The sequence below is a fragment of the Piliocolobus tephrosceles genome, chromosome 6 (assembly GCF_002776525.5).
Source record: "Piliocolobus tephrosceles isolate RC106 chromosome 6, ASM277652v3, whole genome shotgun sequence".
Classification (NCBI taxonomy): domain Eukaryota; kingdom Metazoa; phylum Chordata; class Mammalia; order Primates; family Cercopithecidae; genus Piliocolobus; species Piliocolobus tephrosceles.
In genome coordinates this window covers 3,485,730-3,502,973 of record NC_045439.1, presented here as the reverse complement: position 1 = coordinate 3,502,973, position 17,244 = coordinate 3,485,730, and positions in this window count along the sequence as shown.

Here is a 17,244-nt window from a genome sequence, read left to right as displayed (position 1 = left end):
CCATTCCTGTGCCCCTCTCAGTGTATTTTATTATTTTGTGGGTGAATGCTAACGGACAGTTACCTGTGAGGTCAGGGAATACGATGCCCTCCTGCTGTGTGCCCTTCGGGTGTGAGGGGTTTTCCTGATAGAGCAGCAGGCCCGTCCCACCCATTATGCATCTCCGCCCCCACCTCACACATCAGCTGACCTCTCCCCTGTGGCCTGGGGGGTTCCCCGGGGGGAATGACCTCCCCTCTCTCCAGGGCCCACCCACTCGGTGCCCTTGCAAGACCACAAAGTTTGGCGTGGCCCCACCTCGTGTCAGGGCCTGTGTCCTGTGTCCCCTGCCCCACCCCCTGAACAGATGGAACCGGCAGGGACACTGCTCAGGGCAGGGGGCGGAGGTATGCGGGGAAGGAAGGCAAATGTGCATTCTGTTGGAGAAATATTATAGGTAGTTTGAGTAAAAAATCTAATGCCGTGTGAACTTTTAGAATGACACATATTTTAACAAAGAACATGACCAATCGAGCTCATGTTGAAGTCAGGTAAACACTATTTAGAGCAACAACAATATCAAAAACACAAGCCAACAGTTCACCAAGAGAAACCACGATTAACCACATGGAAATGGTCTTCCAAGGGCATCAGCACTTAAATCCTCAAAATCTTCATGTCTCAGCACCTGTTGTCTTGAGCTGCCCTCCTTGTGTTCTAATCACTCCTAACCACGGGGCCTGCACTGTGGGAGACCCGAGCTGTGCCGGGTGGAGGGAGCAGGACAACTGCTACCAGGTTGTTGGTGTGGATGCCGAGGCCGCCCGAGCAGGTATAAACTCCCACCTGTGGGCCAGGGAAGAGTGCACAGGAGACATGTCCTGGGCATAGGGTGAGGGAGAGCCGTGGGGGCTCTGGGTTCTGAGGAGGGTTCTGGCCTGGCAGGGACAAGACCAACCAGCATGTGAGGCCAGGCTGGAGTCTGGACCTCCGAGGCTGCAAGGGTCATGGGCTGCTTGGCCCGAGGGGCTGTCCTGGTTCTCTATGGAGTACTTTCAAACGTTCCTTCTTCCCCCCATCCCCCTCCTCCTCTGTTTCTGGGATGGGTCCACTCCCAGAGTCTGCAACTCCCAAATCCTCTTTGCCAGGTCTTTGGCTTCACTCTGCATCGGTCCTGAGCATCGATCTTCCAATTCCATCCTCTTCTCTTCTGCTGTGTCTAAGCTGCTGTGAAGCCACCTGCTGTAATTTACTGTTGTATATTTAATATTGTACCATACATCTGTTCTGTTTCCTTCGTCATAAATGCTTCATTTCATGCTCGGCATCTGAGAACACAAGGCCTTTTCAGCTGTCACCTCCTTCCATTCTCTGTTTCCTTCCTCCTATCCCCATGTTTGCACATCACATTCAGTCTCCTGCCGTCCTGAGTGCTTCTGATGGAAGGTCCAAGATGTCTCATGAGCATCGTGAAGATTCTTTGTAATGTGACTTTGTTCCAGGCAGGAATTCTCCCTCACCCACCCCTGGAAGCCAAGTATAGGCAGATTGCATGCTCAATCAAAGACTGAGCTAACTTAACGCTGGCTTTGGTTTGAAGGTTTCTCCAATCTCCAGGGCACAGGATTTCAGGGAGTTCAGGTGAGAGTCTGGGTGTTACCCTTCAGGAGGTTGTAAAGTTCATTTCACCTAGTGTACACCAAAGACTATGGAACCTATATATAGTTCCAACCCTTTAGAGAACCCTAATATGTACATATATAATATATATTATATGTTATATGTTATATAATATATATTATGTTATATATAATATATATGTTATATATAATATATTTTATGTTTTATAAATATTATATATATATATATGAGTTTACTAAGGAATATTAGACTCACACAATTGCAAGGTCCCACAGTAGGCCACCTGCAAGCTGAGGAGCAAGGAAGCCAGTCCAGTTCCCAAAGCTGAAGAACTTGAAGTCTGATGTTTGAGGGCAGGAAGCATCCAGCACTGAAGAAAGATGTAGGCTGGGAGGCTAAGCCAGTCTAGTCTTTTCACGTTTTTTGCCTGCTTTATATCCTGGCCACACTGGCAGCTGATTAGATGGTGCTCACCTCGATTAAGGGTGGGTCTGCCTTTCCCAGCCCACTGGCTCAAATGTTAATCTCCTTTGGCAACAGCCTCACAGACATACCCAGGAACAATCCTTTGCATGCTTCAGTCCAATCAAGTTGACACTCAGTATTAACCATCACAAGTCCACCCCTTGTCAACTTGAGCCCACACAAATCTCCTGAGATCATACATAATCTTCAAATAAAGACAATAATAAGGTCATAATTACGCCTAACGTAATACAACTATCTTTTGTACAACTGGAAATTCACCAATCCCCAACCCAAATGCTATTACATAAAGTTAAGAACACTTAAATGCTGATATGAAGTCAATAAATTTTATGTCACATGATAAAGGAAAAAAGAAATAAAGTGAAGGAATTTTCTAAGTACAAGTGTATATATATGCACAAACATGTTTTTAACAAAAGAAGGAAATACTGATGACAATTACAGTCCTCATTTCTGCAACTGATCATGTGGTTGTAGCTGGTATGGATGACCACCTTTTTCTACTACCCATTCTGTATTTCCTTTGCCTTCAGCAAGCATCGCAGCAGATCGTGGTTTTTTTCCTAGTGGAGTGACACAAACCTTCATTCCTGAAGGGTCTGGGCCATTCAATGTCCTGCCTGGATTGGGCTGTTATAGTCTCCCATTGCCCTTAATGACAGGGCATAGTAATGCTAAGAGACGCCCTAATGGATCTCCTGTAATCCGTACATACTCTTCCTTACCTCCATTGTGGAGTAATAGACTGATTGCATCTTGATAGTCCAGGTCAGCCACCCAGCCAACACTGTAACTCCCTTCTTAGCCTGTTGATTTAAAGGTAGGAGGGGCCCAAAGTGTCCAGGTGGCAATCTTAACTTCCAGTTTAATGAAATTGTTGTTGTGTCTCCTGACAGCAGCATTATTCCTACTAGAACTAAGACTCCTAGGCCAACAGAATGTAATGTCATGGGAACAGGAAGCAAAAAATTTGCTAGTGGATCACTAGGGGTGATGGTGAATGGTGCCACTTCCACTTCCACCCTTGACTCCTGCATCCATGAGTTATGGCTGTGGGAGAAACAGGACCATATATTGGATGCTGATTCAGATCATACATGGCCTTCTGGAGAGCTTTGCCCCAGCCCTGCAAAGTATTGTCACCTAGTTGGCATTATAATTGTGACTTCGAAAGGCCATTCCATTTTTCTGTCAATCCAGCTGCTTCAGGATGATGGGGAACATAGTAAGACAAGTGAATCCCATGAGCATGAGCCTACTGCCACACTTCTTCAGCCGTCAAGGGAGTGCCTTGGTCAGAGGCAATGCTATGTGGAATACTGTGACAGTGGATAAGGCATTCCATGAGTCCACAGATGGTAGTCTTGGCAGAAGCATTGCATGCAGGATAGGCAAACCCATATCTGGAGTCAGTGTGTATTTCAGTGAGGACAAACCTCTGCCCTTTCCAGGGTGGAAGAGGTCCAATATAATCCAACCTGCCACCAGGTAGCTGGCTGATCACCCTGAGGAATGGTGCCATTTGGGTAGAGACACAGAGCCAAACCATATCACGCCACCCCAACCCCTCCCAAATCTCATATCCTCTTTGCGTTTCAAAACCAATCATGCCTTTCCAACAGTCTCCCCAACATCTTAACTCATTTCAGCATTAACTCAAAAGTCCAAGTCCAAAGTCACATTGGAGACAAGGCAAGTTCCTTCCATCTATGAACCTGTAAAATGAACAACAAGTCAGTTACTTCCAAGAAACAATGGGGGTAGAGACATTAGATGAATGCTCCGATTTCAGATAGGAGAAATGGGCCAAAATAAAGGGGCTGCAGGTCGCATGCATTCCCAAAATCCAGTGAGGCAGTCATTAAGTCTTAAAGCACCAAAATAATCTCCTTTGCCTCCATTTCTCACATTCAGGGCATGCTAATGCAAAGTGGGGGCTCCCACAACCTTGGGAAGCTCTCACTCTGTGGCTTTGCAGGCTTTGCAGCTCTGATCCTGTGGCTACTCTCATGCGCTTTGCAGAGTTCAGCCCTCCTGGCTGCTCTCATTGAGTGCCTGCAGCTTTTCCTGGTGCACAGTGCAAGCTGTTAATGGATCTACCATTCCAGGGTCTGAAGGATGGTGGACCTCTTCTCACAGCCCCATTCGTCATTGCCTCAGTGGGGACTCTGTGTGGGGGCTCCAACCTCACATTTCCCTTCTGTGCTGCCCTAGCAGAGACTCTCCATGAGGGCTTTGCCCCTGGAGCAGACTTCTGGCTGGACATCCAGTCATTTCCATAAATCCTCTGAGATCGAGGCAGAGGATCACAAAGCGGAAGCAATGACCTGCCATCCTTAGTGCCAAGGCACAGTCCAAACACCCGTGGAAGGTGTAGGGTCCTCCAAATTTATGGAAAATTTTCAATGGCAAATGGGACCTCAGACTCTATATTCTTAAAGCACAGGCACAAAAGCTGAATGAGGCTCAAATGAATTCTGCTGTTCAACTAGTAGGCATTGGGAGTTTGGGAAATAATATGAGGATACTCCCCAGGGGAAGCCAGCGGCTATTTTAGCTAGTAATAGATACAAGGCATCCCATTCCTCTCTCAGATTGAAAAAATAGAAAAGGAGAATGGTTATGCTCACAAACCACTTGGAACCCAGATTTCTCTCTAATTTGTTCCCTAATATTCACCACTATGGGACATAACATTCGGTATATGGGAAAGAGGCATTTTATTGGGGGGAACAACAAAATGGCACAATGGAATTATATGACTTCTCCTGTAGTAAAACCTTTTTCTGTCCTAAATATCAGTGTATGGTGCAATACAAAAGCAGTCGGAAAAATAGATTTGTCAATTGTAAGCAAGTCCTGTGACAATTTAGACATGGAGGACCAGATTTGCTCAAACTAGATTCACACTCTCCTTGGGATGCTTTACCTGTGGAGACCAACTGGCCAGAATAAAACTTAAATTTATTGGATTCTGATTTGGTGTTGGTCCTACAACCCTCAGGTAAGATTTACCATAGGCTCAAATGCCCATTGATAAGAAAGATAAACAGTCTGTAGGTCTGATGAAAGAATATGATGCTGATGATGATGCAAGCAGGGACTTTTTGGTTAGGAGGTTGTTTACTGCCCTTGATTCTACCTTTAAACTTCTTAGACACCTAATGTTCACTGTTTTTACGATGAGTCTTTCTATTTTATCATTCAATGTCTCTTGTAAATGCTATGCCAGGTACAGAAAAAGAAAAAAGACAATCAAAGACCCACATTATAGTGGCCTCAGAGTAGATCTGATCCAGAATGTTTTGTTCAGACTGAATCCTATGCCTGACTCTCTCACCTCTTAAACAATCAGCTATTAAATCAGGCCAGGTCATGTCCTTTCCTCATGACCTGACATCACTGATATAAAAACTACCATTACCAATGACCAATGACCAATAAACAACCCTAGGAATGGGCTTTTCTAGCACCACAGGACCTCCTGCTTGGTGTTGCCCTGCATGTGCATTTCATGGAATGATCTTTGGCCAAGAGTGGAGACTGAGGACTAAACTCTTACCTTTGTTTCATCTTGCCCAAATTCCTATTTGAGAGGTCTAAGAAGCCATGACCTACAAGCCATAACATCTCATTAGATGGGTTTTTATTAACCTGATATAATGTGGCTTACTTTCCAACCTGACTCTGGTATAGCATCACGTGACAGATAGCAGACCCTGATGTGAATCAAAATATTTTTACCTCAATATATATTTATTTGACATATTTTGAGATGGCTGCCACAGGACCCACAGATTAAAATGGCTCTGCAAAGCTGTCTTTTGTGCAGGAAATTTGCATCTCGAGAGAACCCCCAGTAATGCAGGCAGAGCTTCCTTTTCTGGGCCAATCCAGGAAGTAGGATAGCTTAACCGGGAGCCTGACATCTTTTAGTGCCTGAAAAGAGAATTTGTCATCTATTCTCTCTGAGGACTACTACCTAGGAGACTTCATCTACATAACAGGAACCCATGCCTCCACAACCCCCTTAACTCAGACATTTCTTTCTACTAACATCAAGTCTTTACACAATAGCTTAATTCTCTCAACCAAAGGTCAACTAAAGAATCTCTGAAACCCACTTATGACTTGCAAGCCTCCACTTTGAGATGGCCCAGCTTTCCAGGATGAAAAAATGTACACCTTCTACATATTGATTTATGATTCTACCTGCAATTTCTGTCTTCCTAAAGTGTATAAAACCCAACTGAAACCCAGCCGTCTCAGGTGCACTTCCTCAGGACCTCTTGAGATTGTGTAACCCTATGCCCTGGTCACTCATATTGACTCAAAATAAGCCTCTTTAACAACATATTTGGCAGATCAGTTTCTTCCCCATCTACCACATACAAATGAGATTTAAAGCATCTCATGAATTTACACACAGCGCCATACTCACACGTACAGGTACACGAAGACCAGGTTAGGAGATTTAAGGAGAAGGTGAGAGGTCCACTCAGACGTCCTCTTCAGCAATATACCCTTAAATATGTCTCTCATATTAATACTCCTTAATGGAAAAGAATTACAAACATGTTACTCTCAGCTTTCAGTATGAAATAACATTCACCCCTTCAGCAAAGTGGTAAAAGAAAAGAAAGAGAGAAAACAGCTAAGGAAACACATGAGCACCAGAATTTTGTTTCAGTTTCCTCCCGTGTGTTTCGTGAGTATGGCTGTTGGTGGAAAGAGGTGGAGGCTGTGGCTGAGATCAGCTTGTGGTAATGCTGTGACCATTTGACTAGATTCTTTCACCGGAAGTGGTTATTTCTTTCGATGTCATGTCACGTGTTTGTGATTTTTGAAATCTCCCTAAATTCAACTGGGTCCACAATTTAGTATGTGAAATGGGTAATTAGGCTAATGGGTAATTAGGTAATTAAGCTAATAGGTAATTAGGTAATTTGGTACTTTCATTCCAAATTAAACTGACACTGCTTTGCTAAGAAACTGGCAATCTTGCAGGACGTAAACAGAGAACAAAAACAAGTTCAAAGAATTTCCAAATGATTTGCCTCATAGTAGGGCAGTTAGAATGGCAGGATTCTCAGACTGGCTGCTCCCAACACAGAATCATTTGGATAATTTATGTGTCCTGATCTCAGGAGATACACCCACATTGACCTCCCAAAGTGCTGGGATTACAGGTGTGAGCCAAGAAAATTAGCCAGGTATGGTGGTGGGCACCTGTTATCCCAGCTACTCGGGAGGCTGAGGCAGGAGAATCACTTGAACCCAAGAGACAGAGGTTGCAGTGAGTTGAGATCGTGCCATTGCACTCCTGAGTGACAAAGCAAAGCTCTCTCTCTCAAAAAAAAGGATAATTTAAGTCTCATGTCTTCCAGTGTCCCTTCCATGCTAAACACTTGTGAACATAATCACACCTCAAACAAGCAAAATAATGTCTACACACTGCAGTGGCTAGGAATGGCATTGTACTGTGTTTGATGGCTGGTCTCAAGACTCTCCTTGACCAAACTCTGGTCAGATTCACCTGAGCCCTCTTCTCAATGAGGCCTATGACTTTGGACTTCTGTTTCTGTCCTTAGAGTGCGTGCAAGAGTTAGCAAGAACCATACTAATTCAGTTTGGAGAGAATGACCCACATTGACATCTGATCACTCTCCATATCTTATCAAATTCCTTATCCTCTACACTTCATATCTGATCACTATGGCCTGCCTTCAGCAAGAATCTCATTAAGTGGGTTTAGCAGAAGCCACCCACCCTTGATGGTTCTCTGAGTAATTTTCCATCCACTGACCCCCTCATTCTGCTCTTTACTCTAAATCCCCGTCTAATTTGCTATTTCCTGGATTGAGCCTGGTCACTAAGAGGACCATTATGTTTAAAAAATAATTGAGTGCACATATACGTATATACACATAAACACATGCCAACATAAATGCATACAAGCACACATACATATATATAACACATAAGTGTACAACAGGTACATAAACATGCATGTACATAAACTAACATCCGAAAGACATGACAGTGAGGGGATATTTTATTAATCAAATCTTATGTGTCTAGTTTATATTTTCTCAGAAAATAATGGAATATACTGAGAGAGGTACATGGATGGACTACAAGTATCTTAAATGTGGACTGAATGATGTAAATCTCGAAGAAGACTCAAAGGCAGGATACCAAGATGTCTTTGGAGAAGGGGATGAGTTTTGTAAACAATGTATGTAGAAGCAGAGCCTTTTTATTTTTAATGCATAAACACATCTTTAATGTTTGAATGCTTCTAAGGATGGAGAATTATTACTTTTGTGCTTTGTTAAATGATTCACATATTAATGTCCAAATACATCAAATGATTGACATTTCATTAATGCAAAATGTTTGATATTTCTCTGCATGCTCACACAATATGTACACGGTTGTAAATCAAACTTTATTGACTTAAATTCAATTTCCCCAATTAATGACTCATTCAGTGAAGATTATTTAATCTTCTTTACATTATAAAATTACAAATACATTATGCCAGATTTTCTTAAATGCTTCAAATAGTTGAAGAAAGAAAACTCCCCAAATATCACAGTAATTAGCAACCTAATTGTTGAACACACTAAAACTCTTTCTGAAAGTCTTAGTACCTGGATTTATTTGTTATACTTATTTTTAATTGACACATAATAATTTTACATAGTTATGGTGTACGGGGTGATAGTTCGAGAAATGTACACAATGTGTAGTGACCAAATCACAATTATTAGCATATTCATAACCTTAGACATTTATCGTTTTTCTGTATTGAAACAATTTAAAATCCTCTCTTCACTCTATTGGAAATATTCACTAAAGTATTGTTAACTGTAGTGAGACTAGAGTGCCATAGAACCCTAGGACTATTCCTCCTACCTGCCTGTAATATTATAACTGTTAACCAACCCTCCTCAAAATTGACATGGAGTCCTGTCACCATCAGCAGCACAGCCAGAAGGCCAGAGGGCTTAAAATCCCACTTAGGTCCCTCCCCCAGGTTCAGGCCTCCTCACCAGGGAGCTGGTAGAAGGTGTCCTGTCTTCCTGGATGCATCTGTCTGCAGTGGAGTTTACGTCACGCTGAGCTGGGATGTGGAAGGAAGGAAGAGCATCTTAGATCAAATATGACAACTGGCCTTACTGAGTTTTCTAGATTTTCTTGAATAAATATTTCTTCACTTACTTTATGCTGATAGAGCCTTTCCAAACCCTGTAATTTTTCAAAATAATTTTCACTGGTGCCATGAAGGCATGGATTCATTGAGCCCCTCATGCTGTCGAAGAGAAACAGAACTGTTTTGTCTTCACTTTTTAGGGAACACAGCCATGGGTTATAAAATAATGAGTTGATTTTTCTTCCAACACTTTACAGATACCATGAATTTTCCTGTTGTCTGTCAGGTTTTAACCAGAAGAAAGCTGTCATCATCTTTTCTGTTCTTTTGGAAGGAACGCGCGCTCTGCTCACCTCCACGTGTCTGCGTGTATTTCTATTTGTCTTTGCTTTTCAGCAGTTTTAATGAGATTTACCCAAAAGAGTGTGTGTGTGTCTGTGTGTGTGTGTGTAGGGGTTGGGGGGGGAGTGTCATTCTGCTCTTCTGTGTTCTCTGAGATGCATGGATTCATGGTTTACTGTCTCCATTTTTGGGAACGCAGAAAAAAGTCAGTGTGAGCCCAGAAACAAGCCTCCCTGAAGGGGGAACAGGAACACCTGGGGGCGCTCAGGACCCACTGAGCACCAGAGCCAGCCTCAGGGCAGGTGCAGATGGGGGTTAAGGTCTGGTTTCCTGTCAGCCCTCTGGCTTCCTCTCCATAAAACAGTTTCCTCTGGGGCAATTCTCTGGATTCCTTACCCTGCTCTTCCTGTGAAGTCTCTGAAGAAGAAACATTTGTTGTAACAAGAGAAAAACTTTCTCACATGCACCAAAGACAGAGTCACCCACAGTCACCTACTCCTGTTTCTCAGTATCAATAAGTTATCAATGCTTCTGAATTAAATCAGCCAAATCTATAAAAGATGCTGTGTTTAACTCAACACTGCAGCCCAGCTCAACAGAACTCCAAGGGTCAGTGAGCAGCAGGCAGGATAACGTGCAAGTCGGCATGGGGGCAGAGGGAGTTCACATCCAGTGCAAGAGAAGAAAGGCCCCATGGTGGTCACTGTCAGGACTCCAAGCCCACAGTTCCAATTACAGATGATCCCATGCAAAGGAAGAGAGACCCCACCAATGCTCAGTGTGGACGTCGAGAATGGCAGCTTCACACTCACACCCCACGCGAATACGAAAACATTTAGGTACTCTATTATTGACGTGTCTGCTGACGGCAGCCCAGGCAGTTCCGAACTGGAATTTCCTCAGTAGAGCAGGAAAGGAGGCTGTCTCAGGGCTTTATAATGATTTGGTGGTGGGGTCGGGGAGGGTGTTTGTACTCAGGAAAAGGAGCTTGTGTGATTTAAATCTCACGCTGGCATCAGATAAGGGAGCTTCCATGATTTCTTACTAGATTTCCCATGTGTGGGGGAAAAGGAGGAGGAAGAATAAACCTTAATTCATCAGCAGCGAGGCACCAAAAGTAAGACCTGACACTTTATTCTCCCTGGCAGCTTAAGAAAATGAGAGAAAAAGAGAAACAAGGGTCCATTGTGTGTGAAAAGCAAGCAGATCTAAATAACATAAAAATATTGATTACTAGAAGCACATAATAAAAAGAAACAGAATGAGGAATCAGACAGGCAGGGTGCTGAATCAATGTCCTGGGCGGCCTTTTCATCACCCACAGTCATCACTTTGTTCTGAAGGTCTCAGGTCAGCTTCCTGCTTCAAAATGTCACAGACCCTTATAGGGTACATGAGAATCCTTACAGGATATCCTCAGTTTGTCGTCCTTTACTAAAGTAGCCTAATAATTAGATAAAGTTTTGAATTTAATCTTCAGTTGTGTTAAATAAAAATAAAAAAAATACAATCTTCAAATTAGGAAGGTGAGACTTTATTTTTATCAAGGGCTACAGCCATCCCATATGCTGGAAAGCATAGCTTTTGGTAAACACAAGAGACAGGTGCTCCCAACAAGGGGTTGGGCATAAGCTTTTAAGCTGAACAGTTTGGTTAAACAGACATAATCCACAGGTTATGGGAGGGGCTACTGATGTTCATGGAGGTGGTGCTAACACATGCATACTGAACAAACACGCATGTAGCATATGATCCTGTTCACTTACCAGTGGTGTCTGAGCATTTAAATTCATTGCAGTCAGGCCCTATGTGCAAATATCAGAAGGGATGTAAAGGACCTCTTCAAAGAGAACTACAAACCACTGCTCAGTGATATAAAAGGGGACACAAACAAATGGAAGAACATACCATGCTCATGGATAGGAAGAATCAATATCATGAAAATGGCCATACTGCCCAAGGTCATTTATAGATTCAATGCCATCCCCATTAAGCTAACAATGACTTTCTTCACAGAATTGGAAAAAACTGCTTTAAAGTTCATATGGAACCAAAAAAGAGCCCGCATTGCTATGATAATCCTAAGCCAAAAGAGCAAAGCTGGAGGCATCCCGCTACCTGACTTCAAACTATGCTACAAGGCTACAGTAACCAAAACAGCATGGTACTGGTACCAAAACAGAGATATAGACCAATGGAACAGAACAGAATCTGCAGAAATAATATCACACATCTACAGCCATCTGATCTTTGACAAATCTGACAAAAACAAGAAATGGGGAAAGGATTCCCTATTTAATAAATGGTGCTGGGAAAATTGGCTAGCTGTAAGTAGAAAGCTGAAACTGGATCCTTTCCTTACTCCTTATACGAAAATTAATTCAAGATGGATTAGAGACTTAAATGTTAGATCTAATACCATAAAAACCCTAGAAGAAAACCTAGGTAATACCTTTCAGGACATAGGCATGGGCAAGGACTTCACGTCTAAAACAGCAAAAGCAATGGTAACAAAAGCCAAAATTGACAAATGGGATTAATTAAACTAAAGAGCTTCTGCACAGCAAAATAAACTACCATCAGAGTGAACAGGCAACCTACAGAATGGGAGAAAATTTTTGCAATCTACTCATCTGACAAAGGGCTAACATCGAGAACCTATAAAGAACTCAATCAAATTTACAAGAAAAAAACAAACAACCCCATTCAAAAAGTGGGCAAAGGATATGAACAGACATTTCTCAAAAGAAGACATTCATACAGCCAACAGACACATGAAAAAATGCTCATCATCACTCGCCATCAGAGAAATGCAAATCAAAACCACAATGAGATACCATCTCACACCAGTTAGAATGGCAACCCTTAAAAAATCAGGAAACAACAGGTGCTGGAGAGGATGTGGAGAAATAGGAACACTTTTACACTGTTGGTGGGACTGTAAACTAGTTCAACCATTGTGGAAGACAATATGGCGATTCCTCAAGGATCTAGAACTAGAAATACCATTTGAGCCAGCCATCCCATTACTGGGTATGTACCCAAAGGATTATAAATCATGCTGCTATAAAGACACAGGCACATGTATGTTTATTGCGGCACTATTCATAATAGCAAAGACTTGGAATCAACCCAAATGTCCATCAGTGACAGACTGGATTAAGAAAATGTGTCACATATACACCATGGAATACTATGCAGCCATAAAAAAGATGAGTTCGTGTCCTTTGTAGGGACATGGATGCAACTGGAAATCATTATTGTCAGCAAACTATCGCAAGAACAGAAAACCAAATACTGCATGTTCTCACTCCTAGTGGGAATTGAACAATGAGATCACTTGGACACAGGAAGGGGAGCATCACACACCGGGTCCTGTTGTGGGAAGGGGGTAGGGGGGAGGGATAGCATTAGGAGATATACCTAATGTAAATGACGAGTTAATGGGTGCAGCACACCAACATGGCCCATGTATATATATGTAACAAACCTGCATGTTGTGTACATGTAGCCTAGAACTTAAAGTATAATAAAAAAAAAAAAAAGAAAATGAGTGGAAAAGAGAGATAAGGGTCCACTATGTGTGAAAAGCAAACAGATCTAAAGAAAATAAAAATTTTTATCATGATAAGCGTATAATAAAAAGAAAGAGGGGAAGGAATGAGACAGGCATGGGTGCTGAATCAATGTCCTGGGGGAGCCTTTTCATTATCCACAGTCATCAGTTTATTCTGAAGGTCTCAGGTCAGCTTCCTGCTTCAAAATGTCACTGGTCCTTATCAGGTATATAAAAATCCTTATAGGATATCCAGTTTGTCATACTTTACTAAAGTAGTCTAATAATTAGATGAAGTTCTGAATTTAATCTTCAGTTGTGTTAAATATTTAAAAATACCACAATCTACAAATTAGGAAACTGAGACTATATTTTTATCAAGGGTTACAGCCATCCCACAGGCTGGAAAGCATAGTTTTGGTAAAGATGAGAGACTGACACTCCCAAGAAGGGGTTGGGCAGAAGCTTTATGCTGAACGTGTTGGTTAAACAGACATAATCAACAGGTTACAGGAGGGGCTACTGATGTTCACGGAGGCGGTGCTGACACATGCATACTGAACAAACATGCCTGTAGCATATGAGCCCTGTTCACTTATCAGTGGTGACTTAGCATTTAAATTCATTACAGACAGGCCCTATGTGCAAATAGCAGAAGCAGAGACACAAAGGCGCTCAGTGTGCAGCCTCTGTAAACGGCCGGAGCCAGGCCATGGTGAGTGGTCTCTCATCAGGGGAAAGTTCCTCATATCAAATGTTCAATCAAAGCTGGGATTACGGCTTGTGGAACAGAGGGTCAGTTCATCAGGGGATGGGCTGCAATTGTCTTCACAGTGCTTGTCTCAGTGCCAGTGCGTACTGAGCCACTAGATAAAAAGGTTTAATTGAGCTTCTTTAAAATCAACATTTTGAATTATTTATCAGACATTTCTAATATGTCATGTTGTTTAGATTCTATTGCTGGAGAGTTAACGTAACATTTGGGAGTCTGTAACTCTGTTTTTTCATACTTCCAGAATTGCTTCTCTGTTTCCTTTTCTTTGGCTAACCTGTCTCTTCTTATTATTTTTGAATTCATTCTGATTTTGATGAATATTTCATTCCCTTTAGAATGTGAATATAATGTACATTGTGTGGGTCTTTGGATTTTGGTTCTTGTTCACTCAGTGGCAATGACTCTGTAAGAGTTCCTTGTCTATATATAGCCATTATTAAGTGGCTTTCTGAAATAGTGGTTTTAGTACCAGTGTACTGGACCTGTGAGTAGACTCACTGCCTCCTGCAGGTCCTAGATAGTGGAGGCCTCAGGAACTGTTTCTCATCTGGAATGCGTTTGTTTCTGAGATTTGTGTTGGGTTGTTAAGTTTACCCTTCACATTAGTAGGTGGCCTTACAGATTTGAGCCGACTGCGGGAGAAGCAGATGAGTACATGCTTGACATCTGTGCACAGGGAGAAACTCTCTGTTGCCTCAGGCGATGGGCTGGTCTATGAAATGCACAGTGACCTGAGTTCCCTGCTCAGTGCCTGAGAGGGGCACCAGGCTGGACACACATGAGCCACCGAGCCTGGCAAGCAAAAGCATCCGCCTTGATGGAAATGGCCAGGTGAGGGCAACTACTCGGTGTGATTTATTTTGCTATTAAGAGCTTTAGTGTGGTGGCTTTTTCAAATTCCCGTTGTAGTCGTAATACACTGGGCATGTGAGCAGACCCATGGTCTTTTGCGGAGCTGGAATCACAGAAGTATTGAGAAGCTAATCTCATTTTCAACTGCTGTACACTGGTGGTAGCGACTGTGTGTTAGGTCATGCAGTTTGAACATCCGGCCAGTAGGTGGCGCTTGCAGGTAAGAGCCGGCTATGGGGGCTGCAGAAGGATTTATGCTTTACCACTGGTTAAAGTGGGAGATTCGTCACGTTCCAGATCTTAGAGAAAAGACTTTTAGTTATTTCTCATTCAGTCTGATACTACCTGAAAGTCTCTTGAATATAACTTTTATTTTGTAGAGATGTGTTCTTTCTATACCCATTTTTTATGGTTTTGTTTTTCATGAAAGGATGTTAAGTTTCATCAAATGCGTTTTCAGCATCAATTGAAAAAATATTATAAGTGGATTAAAGATCTAAACGTAAAACCTAAAACTATAAAAGCTCTGGATAATAACATAGGAAATACAATTTAGGACATAAGAACTGACAAATGCTTTGTAATGAAAATGCTAGAAGCAGTTGCAACAAAATCGAAAATTGACAAATGGAACCTAAGTAAATTAAAGAGCTTCTGTATAGCAAAAATCTCATCAACAGAGTAAACAGGCAACCTATAGAATGGGAAATAAAATATTTACAACCTATACATCTGACAAAGGTCCAATAATAATATATACATGGAACTTTAACAAGCATTCAAGAAATAAAAAGTGACCAAGGGACACTTCAAAAAAGACCTATATGTGGCCAACAAGCATAGGAAAAAATGCTGAATATCACTATCATTAGAGAAATACATACCAAAACCGCAGTGAGGTACCATCTCACATCAGTTAGAATAGTTAATCTTTAAAAAAATTAACAGAATTTTATGATTGAAGAAAAAAGGGGAAATTTATACACTTCTGGTGGGAATGTAAATTAGTTCAACCATTGTGGAAAGCAGTGTGGTGATCCCTCAAATAATCTAAAACAGAAGTTTCATTTGACCCAACAATCCTACAGCTGGACAGATACCTAAAGGAATATAAACATGTAGGTTCATTGCAGTTCTATTCACAATAGCATAGACATGGAATTACCTAAATCCCCATCACTGGCAGAATGGATAGAGAAAAGTGTGCTACAAACAACCACAGAATACTATGCAGCTAAGAAAAGAATGAAATTATATCCTTTGTAGGAACATGATGGAACTGGCTGTCATTACTCTTAGCAAACTAATTCAGGAACAGAAAACCAGATACTATATGTTCTCACTTATTTGTTGGAGATAAATAAAAAGAAATATTTTTCCAGGGCCTGAGTCTTCCTTATTCAACAAGTCATTCTAAATTAACTGTTCAACAAGTTGCTGATATTGATTTAAATATTCTATTTCATCTGGACCACTTATATCACTCAAAAAGCAATGGGAACTATATTTATCAGTGGGATTCTAGGATAATAAATATCTGAATAGTGAGAATATGAAGGATATGGATGGTTTTTTAACTCAAAGGGCACAAAACTAGGGGAGACACTATATTCCTATGAGTAAGTTATTCAGACTTCAGAGCTAAGTAATGTTTCCTACGTTGTGTTTGTGACTTGGCAGTGGTGGATTGAAGAGTGTGGCAGGTGCACAGACCAAGCGGATCAGAAATCAACATGTAAAGATGATGATCTATGGACATGATCTAAAACCATGTCAAATCATTCTATTTAATGGAGTTTGACATAAAACACAAACTTACTCAAAATACAAATTACTTGGTAATTATTTTGGGAGATATGAATTCATCAAGAAATTCAAATTCCTATTTCTATTTCAACCCCTGATTCCTACCATCAATGGGAGGGAAATCTCACAGCCAATCACATATCAGAGGGCAAATCTGTAAACCAAGATTCTTTCCATTGAAGGACCTGTGAGGCCAGGACCCTCAGGAAAGTGCTGGGGAGTCTGTCTTGGGAACACCCAGCAGATCCCAGAAGTCTCCATGGGCCCTGCTGGACACTCATGTGGGATAACTAGTGGCCACCTTTTCTGTGTTACCAGAGAGCTCTGACTGTTCCTAATGGGGCCAGAATGGAGTCAAGGTGCCTTCTCAATGTCAGAGACAGCGATGGTCCCGGAAACAACCCAGGTAATCTCTATGCCGGCAAAATGTGGGTTCACAGCGAGGAGCATATCCTGGGTTCTTCAGTGGGAAGACTGCTGTCCACAGAAAGCTTAGAAATGGGGCAGGGAATGCATTTCCTTGAGCAGGATTTAGGGCTTGGTCTCTCAGCCTCCCACTCTTCTCCAGCTGATGTGGCATCTGTTGTTTCTTTCTCATCCTAGTTCAGGCTTTGAGCTGTGAAATACCCTGCCTCATGAATATGC